The sequence below is a fragment of the Quercus suber genome, unplaced genomic scaffold, assembly GCF_002906115.3.
Source record: "Quercus suber isolate HL8 unplaced genomic scaffold, Cork oak 2.0 scaffold_591, whole genome shotgun sequence".
NCBI classification, from domain to species: Eukaryota; Viridiplantae; Streptophyta; class Magnoliopsida; order Fagales; family Fagaceae; genus Quercus; species Quercus suber.
In genome coordinates this window covers 180,108-189,128 of record NW_027070036.1, presented here as the reverse complement: position 1 = coordinate 189,128, position 9,021 = coordinate 180,108, and the positions used below count along the sequence as shown (strand labels likewise).

The 9,021-nt window shown below is 32.4% G+C and overlaps 1 pseudogene; it reads left to right on the top strand.

Moving 5' to 3' along the window:
* The first annotated feature begins 425 nt into the window (after window positions 1-425).
* On the top strand, window positions 426-5,408 carry LOC111986082 (uncharacterized; annotated as a pseudogene).
* Window positions 5,409-9,021: the final 3,613 nt, after the last annotated feature.

The following is a 9,021-nucleotide window of genomic DNA, read 5'->3' as shown; positions in this document are numbered from 1 at the left end:
AGACGTTATTCTAACACATAATTCATTAAAAACAAAAGCCAAAATAGATCAAACATTCCTCACTCCCAAAACACACTCCCATTTGAACATGTACAAATTACAGCAAAAAAAGAAAAGAGCAAAAATTATATTTAACTTTCCCACACTTTCTCACCAACCAAACAAGTTAGATCCACAATAAATAAATAAAATAAATGAAAAAAAAAATCAACAATGAAACCAGCTTCAATATTCATCTAAAGATAATGAGATTAAGCAATCTACACATGCCAACTAGCCAAATAAATTACTCGCTTAACAAAGAGTCGGCTCATCTGAAGATCCCTTCTTCGATCCGCATTGTAGATCACAAATCTCGCGTCGGAACTCCTCTCAGTTTTGTCCTTGAACCTTGATTTCTCACATAAAGACCCAAATCTCCTTCGATGACAACAAAGAAGGCAATCTATTATGAAGATACAGATGTGAATGAATTGGAATCATCAATCTCTGTTGCTGATTCATTTGAGGAGAGGGCTTTGGTAAGTTCATTCTTGAAGCCAAGGAAAGTATTGCACAAGAGGAAAGGCATACCTCACACGTTGACACACCGATTGTCATTGGAGTTAGCCGAAGAGAGAGTTATCACTGAGAGAAGCAATGGCCATGGAGCTCCAGAACAGTAACAAGATCGAGGAGGAGCTCATCCGCACAAACCACAACACAGAAGTAGTGTTTCATCTGTTTTGATTTTTGTTTTTGATGAGCTATGTGTTAGAGTAACGTCTGAAAGGGAGGTGGGTTATGGAGTAGTAACAGAGGCAAGTAAAGGTGGGTAAAGTGTAAAAAATGAAATCACGGGTGGGTAAATTAAATTCGAGCTAAACCACAGTTGGGTTATCTGTAATTATCTCAAACTAAGGGTCTATTTGGTTCTCGTAAAATATTTTCCGGAAAATACCTATTTTCCGGAAATGCTATTTTTCGGAAAAGGAAAATATTTTTAAGTGTTTGGTTGTATTATGAAAATTGTTGTGGAAAATATTTTCATGTGTTTGGTTCTATTAGGAAAATGCTATTTTCCTACAATTTTTTCACATTTTCTTAGCATCCAAACAAATTTTATTACAAAAAATTTCAACATCACGGTCAATTCAACAACAAATTCCGGTAGCAAATTCCGGTAACAACAACACAACAACAACAACAACAACAACAACAACAACAATAATAAATTCCGGCAACAACAATCAGTTCATCATTTTTTTTTTTTTTTTTTTTTTTTTTCAACAACAACAATCAAATTAAAAAAAAAAACAAATTGAGAGATCGAGGAAGAGAGAGCGTGGAGACGATGGGTCTGGTTTGTGGATCGGCAATAAATTTCGGCAACAACAATCAGTTCATCAAAAAGAAAAACAACAACAACAATCAAATTAAAAAAAAAACAAATTGAGAGATCGAGGAAGAGAGCGTGGAGGCGATGGGTCTGGTTCGTGGATCGGCGAGCTCGAGGAGGCGATGGGTCCGTCGTGCTCGTGCTCGTGGGTCTGGGTTCGTCGTGCTCGTGGGTCTGGGTCTGGGTGAAGGCGATGGGTTTCTCTCTGTCTCTCTCTCTTCGTGCTCTCGGTTTGTTTTCCGGAAAATTTCATTTGAAGTGAAAATGAAACCGGAAATAATTTTCACCCGTTTTTGGCATTATTTTCGGTCAACCGGAAATTATTTTCAGTTTGACCAAATTTGAAGTAACAACCAAACACACAATTTTTCGTAAAATCATTTTCTGAAAATGTTTTCCCCCGAAACAAACGGACCCTAAAAAGAAAATTTTGGCCTAATGTGGCTACTTTCTTTTTTTGATAACCTAATGAGGCTAGTTTGTATCAATGTTATTAATACTATTCCAGTTTGTTTATTGGAACAAAATATTTTGGTATCAGCCTATTTCGGCGTACCGTTAATTAGGAATTACTTACTATATGACATTTTTTGTAAATAAAAAAAGTGGCCTTTTTGTAAATAAGCAACTATGCAATCTCTTTCTAACTTATACAGCTTCCTAGAAGCTTCCTATTTGCTTTTTGTAAAAATATACTACTCCACAGTTCATGTTTACAGAGGCCATTTATTAGTTTTACTTTTCCAACATTCAATAGTTTTTACTTTCCTTCTATTCTATCTATCTTCTTCTTTGTACTTTTTTTTCTCTGTCAAAACGTTCTTTGCAACTCCCTCTATTCGGCATTTGAATTAAGCATCTGGGGCATGTAAGAGAATTTGTATCAAAGAGTGTATAAATGCTATAATCCTATTTTAGCCTCCAAAGCTTTCATCTTTGAAAGCTCACTGCAACTCCAATCTTAAAAAAATATTATTATTTTAATGCCTATGGTGGAGGAGGTGGTTTGTGCGGTTGTCTTTATTATTATTTTCATGTAGTTTATATTATTTTAAACGAAATGGTAAAAAATAAGAAGTTTTGATGTTAGATGTATTTTAGAATGAGATGGTATTATAAATAAAATAACTTACTAGTACGAGATTTTCTAGCCATTTCGGACAAAACGGAATGGTATTCATAACAATGGTTTCTATGAAAATACTTGAACTTCGCACATGCTTGAACCACTTGCATTATTCAAAACTTGTACAATCATCCAATACTATAACAACCATATAAAACAAACTCCTAAATTTAACAATATTTTGACCAAAAAATTAATTTATAACATATACATGCGGTCAAATTACATAATGATTACAAATTTATATGCATCCATCAATTGTGGAAAGTCTTGTTACTATAAGCACAAGTTGTAGCCTTATACTACAACTTTCTTTAAAATAACAAAATTAACATTGCTATATGTTTTGAAAATCTAATAATTAGATTGCATGTTCATTATACTCTTAACACATATGTCAAATTTTGTATTAATTTGATAGTACTTACTATATAATTTAAAATTTTATTTTTAATGCATAATTTTAAATTACAAAAACTTGTAATTTAAAAAATTGATTCATAACTTAACTATTTATCTTTGATCTCTTGAATTTTAAAGCATTGAGGATATAAGAAGATAATGTAATTTAATAATAAATTTGTCAAAATTCACATCTAATAAAAAGATATTTAGTGAAGTTGTAATTTAAATTACAATCAAGTTTATGACCAAACTTTATTCTTGTTATAATGATTTTCTTTCTTATAATAACTATTTTTAAAAATAACGATGGACACATTAAGACAACAAAAAATAAATATAAAGAAGCCCATTTAACTTGAGATACAATTATACGTAGGGTATATGAAGAGTGCCAAATATAGCTTATTGTTTCTAAATCTTAATGATTATAAGGACTAAGGAGGATTTATTCCTGAAATAAGAAATTATAGAAAGCCGTTCTAAACAATGTTACCTACCTTGTGCTATTATAATACGATTCCAAAATCTCAAACTCCATTTCTTTTCCTTTTACAATCCAATATGACTAATATTCTCCAACCAACTGAACAGACCAAAGACAGTTACAACCAAACAAGTGAAGCATGAGGAGTCCAAGAACAACAAATCAGTCTCCAGTGTCATATTAAAAAACTGCTTGTAAGTGGAGAGCCCAACCAGTGAATAAAATCATACTAAGACCATCATATCCTCCAAAGGAAATTTCTCTCACACGACTGTTAGATACTCATTAGCAAACAGTGCTTACACTTAAGCAAACACAGAAGATTACATCAAATGAGACCAAGGTTGAAACTAAGATTTCAGCAGTCATAACTAGAACAATACAGATTGCATACCAGGATGTCCCCCCACTGTTTGTGATGACATCAAACAATATTCTTGTATTAATTCCCAGTCGAGCTCCAAATGCCATTGCTTCCGCTCCTGAGGCTATATGAACTCCAGCATGCAATTGATTATCCATCTTTACACTGCTACAGAACCCAAAAAAAAAAAGTTTGTAATAAAAATTGACGTCCCCAGCATAACCAGATTACCGTGCCTCATGAAAATGAATAGGCAATTTACCTTTTTTTTATTAGCATATATAAGGAAGCATGTGTCCATGGACTTATTATTAGATGAATGAAAATTTAATGTATGGAGACAAATATTGACCAATATGAGTCAGAAGTACCTTCCAGCCCCAAAACCTTCTCTGATAATATAAAGCTTCTCACTCAATGTTGTACAAAAAATCAGTCAAGTATTACTCACAAAGTTAATTCTGAATCACTACACACCCAATGAATTTCAAACATGCTTAGTACGTACCTGCAAGAACTAAACCAGAACTTTATGCTTGTAGGATTGATCTGTATTCCCCATAGTTCAGAATCTTCAGATCAAGATTATACTCCAATTATAGAAAAGTCTTTTGGAAACTCCAAAAAAAAAAAAAAACCTTCGTTTTATTTTGTGAGCTTAATTTTTGCTTAGAATTCTGCTTTTAAGGTAACTGAAAATTGACAAGTTCTATATTCATTGTAGTATGAATCATACTCTCTCTCCTTCTCCCTCTCTCTCACTAAATTTCCCCCCTTTCTTTAGGTGGGCACAAGGGATTTGATAAGAAGGTTTGGGAGGCAACTAATATTACGAAGGGCGAGAATCCATCCATCACTTTCAAATATCACAGTTCTGATTGGGAGGAAGGTAATTTGTCTCTCTTGCTCTTGCTCAATGTCTCTTATTCTCTCTCTCATTTTTCTCTGTGACTGCAACTTACACGCTTACTTCATGCACAACAATGAGATTTGACATGGAAGCTGTGCAAAACAAGCCAACTCCAATCAGCTTAGCTCAGCATACATATTGGAATTTAGCTGGCCACAACTCTGGAAACGTTCTTGACCATTCAATTCAGATTAGGGCAAACCACATGTCACTCCTGTGGATCAGAACACAATCCCAACTGGTAAAATCATGCCAGTTAAGGGTACCACCTTTGATTTCACTGCTGAGAAGAGGATAGGTGAGTCAATCCATGAAGTTGGTGTAGGGTATGACCACAACTATGTTCTAGACTGTGGGGAGGAAAAAGCGGGTTTGAAACATGCTGCAAAAGTGAAGGACCCATCAAGCTCTAGGATCCTTAACTTGTGGAGCAATGCCCCTGGGATGCAGTTTTACACTAGGAACTACGTGAATGGGGTTGTTGGTAAAGGAGGTGCCGTGTATGGAAAGCATGCCGGGCTATGTTCGGAGACTCGGGGATTCCCAAATGCCATAAACCAATCAAACTTCCCTTCTATTGTTGTTGAACCTTGTGAGAAGTATCAACACACAATGCTGTTTGAGTTTTCAGTTGAATAAAGTGGCAGTCTTTAAAGGAGCAGATGTCAGAATAAGGTTGACTTTTGGTTTTCTTGCTACCAATGAGTGTTAGAACCGGATGATGAGAACTATTCATATAATCTTGCTACCAATGTGTTGCGTCCCTAGAATGACAAGTTCGTAAAAGTAATCTTGAATTATAGTTTTGATGTGGATGGGCTTTGAGGTCCATTAGAATTTTTGAGAGTTTCAACCGCTCTCAAAAATTCTAATGGACCTCAAAGCCCATCCACATCAGAATCCCTCACAGAAGGTAAGTTTTAATTAGAGATATATAACTGTAGAGCACGCTCGTGGAGTGCCCAAATACAAAAAGGTTCTAGACAAAACATTGATACATAAAAGCGGGACAACTCTCATATTGTGGTGTGCCCAAATACACAAGGTCCTAGACAAAATGTTGATACACAAAAACGGGACAACTCTCATATTCTTCAACCTTGCTCTTTTGGTTAAGGCCTCTTTTTACCATATCGTCTGTGCACCTGTTAACTTCACAAAAAACGTGTTTGAGGTGGATGGTCTAGTTCCCACCTTCAATCAAATATCAAAATAACAAAATCTGGTACAAAAACATAATTAGTTGTTAACTAATTAAGCACTATTTGGGAATCCATTTCCAAATTAACATATGTGTAACCTGATTGCCATTCAAGATTTAATTCGTACCTAGCATCACACAATTCAGCTAAATTATTTGTGGCAATACGCCAATACCTACATTGTTGAAGAAGCCTTTTAGCCATTGAACTTTATTGTTTCAAATGACCCCACCTCCCCGGCTTGATCAGGTTTACCTAAAAGGCTAAAACACTTTTCAATTATTTTCACCTATATCCCTCCTATAAAAAACATGGAAAGGACTATAATGCAGTTGCTGGTGGTGAATTTCTATTTCATAAAGTATTCATCCATACAAAAACATGTAAAAATTTAAATCCTAAGTAATGTTTACACTAAATATAAGGCGTGTTCATATTGAATTTGTTAACTAAATTAGATAGATATATCATCATTTTAGGTAAATTTATAACTCCAATAAATAAATTTGACTTTGACTTTACAATAATAATAAAAAAAAAAAATCATCTCATACAACTCATTTGACTTTACATTTAAACCTTTAAATTCAGCAACCTCCTCAAAATCATAATATTAGATAACCAAACATTTAAACCTTTAAAGTTCAAGAAATAAATTTAAATCCTAAGGAATGTTCACACTAAATATAAGGAGTGTTAATACTGAATTTGTTAATTAAATTAGATAATAAACTAAATATTCCATGAAATTTCCTCATTTTAGGTAAATTTATAACTCCAATTATTTAACAATCTAAAAATAATCTCATACAACTCATTTTACTCAACATTTTTTTTTCTGAGAAAAAATCTTACTTAACATTTAAATTCAGCAACCTCTTCAAATCATAATATTAAATAACCAAACACTTAAACCTTTAAAGTTCAAGAAAATCAACTGTTGCGTACACGCAATTATAATAAATCATAAATCATTAAATACAACCATAGAAATTCAAAATTATAACTGAATTTCTGCAATTTATGTTCAATAAATGGAAGAACAATATGAAACAATAAAAAGGACATGTCCTCCCGTAACCAAAGGACTTCTTTTCAGTTACAAACATTTAAAGCAGTGGAATGCTTGCAATTATGGTGTATGTAAAGATTCACCAATTTTTTTTTTTTTTTTGTTTATATAAATTTTTTTTTATAAGTATATGAAAATTTTTATGAACTTAAAAGACAAAGAAAATGAAAAAGAAAAAGAAAAGCTTAGTAACTACCAGGAAAAAAACTACTCCATAAATCACACATATCACTGCCAAAAAAAAAAAAAAAAAAATCCTAAATATCTTATAAATTACAACACTGATCCACTATCATTATATCGTACTAGTCTCAGTTGGTATATCTATCAATATAAATGAGCCACTTTTTCCTTTTTTAATTAGTATGTTATTCAATTAGTTTATTGCGGCTTAATCTAGATAAATGTGAAAAGACAAAGTAAAGTCCAAAGAAATTCTTTTCGGTTATAAATGTCTAAAGGTGTGGAACGTAGAGAGTTAAATTAGTGTAAATTTTAAATCACACCCTTAGAGTTGGGTATTTGGATTTTACATTGTGAAATTTCAGAATTTAGATTTTACTCTCTAAAGTTTAGAAGTGTTTAAAACTCTAATGTTTTAGAATTTAGATTTTACCCCCTAAATTTTAGGGATGTTTTGATTTTATTTCTTAAAATTTGGATGTGTTTGGATTTTACACATTAAAGTTTCAGAATTTGGGAGTATTAAATCTAAACAGTCTCAAACTTTAGAAGGTAAAATCCAAGTTTTGAAACGTCAGGGTGTAAAATCCAAACATCCCTAACCTTTAAAGGGTAAGTTTCAAATCTTAAAATTTCAGAGTATAAAATTCAAACACCTTAAATTTTACGGGTGTAATTTGCAATTTACCATTTTATTTTCATATATGGCCAAGCCGATGGTTTTTATTTGGAGGATTGAAAGAGTATTTTGAAAGATAAAGAGTAAAGACTAGACCTAAGTGGGTTTACCTATAGGCCCAAACTTGGATTTTACACGGTGAGCTATGAATGCTTGGACAAGCTACAGGCCCATGAGCAGCCCATGTGCTGTTCACAAACATAAATAAAAACACTGATTTGGACTACTATATTTACCATAAAATCTAGAATAATAACCTTAAGCTAAGTAGGTTGGTTATATACTTATATTTAATGCAATCTGGCAAGTTCCCACAAAATTAGCAGGTTCCCACAAAATTAGCAGGTTCCGGTGTTTGTTGGGGGGGGGTTTGTTTATTTACATATACTCTTGTTTACATTACTCACTTAGGACATGGTTTTTTTTTCTTCACTTATATATGACATAATATATATTTATATTACGTAATGACAATATCAAGAATATGCATTATTTGATTTTGAATGAATAATTTGATATGGTATAATATAATGTGATGCAGACTTAGGTATGTATATATATAGCTTTAGTAGTAATCCGACATGGTACTCTGAAATAGGCTAGTATCAAAATGTTTTGTTTCAATGGACAAATCAAAACGGGTCCAAAATGGTATTCAGAACATTATTTGAAGTTATCCATTTAGAAGAGCATCATATAGCAACTACGTTTGAGTGATTATGACAAGCACTGCCTTCAAATAAATAATGATTTTTAATTTTTATAATTATTTTCTAACTCAAAACTTTTTTTTTTGATACTAAATGTAAATACCTCATTTTTCAATTTTTTTTCAACCTCGTTCTAAGTGCATATGGACATTTTACGGTGTAAGGAAAAAACTAATTTTTACGATTCAATATCTCTGCACTTTATTTTATTTTATTTTTTAAATTAAAGTTTTAATTATCAAAATGACATTGTATGCGTTAAATCAAACCAACAGAATAAGAGTTATAACAAAAGCAACTTCTAATAGTCAATGTGCATCCTCAAGATTGGAACTAACCACATTGGTTCTTTAACAGATAAACCGCTTTAAAAATCATTTTGAGAAACCTACCGACCAAGCTTACTTTTATGTATTTACTAAACGGATATACACCCCATACCCACCACCCCCCCCNATTTTTTTTTTTTTTTTTTTTTTTTTATATTCAAAAGAATTTCAATGTATTG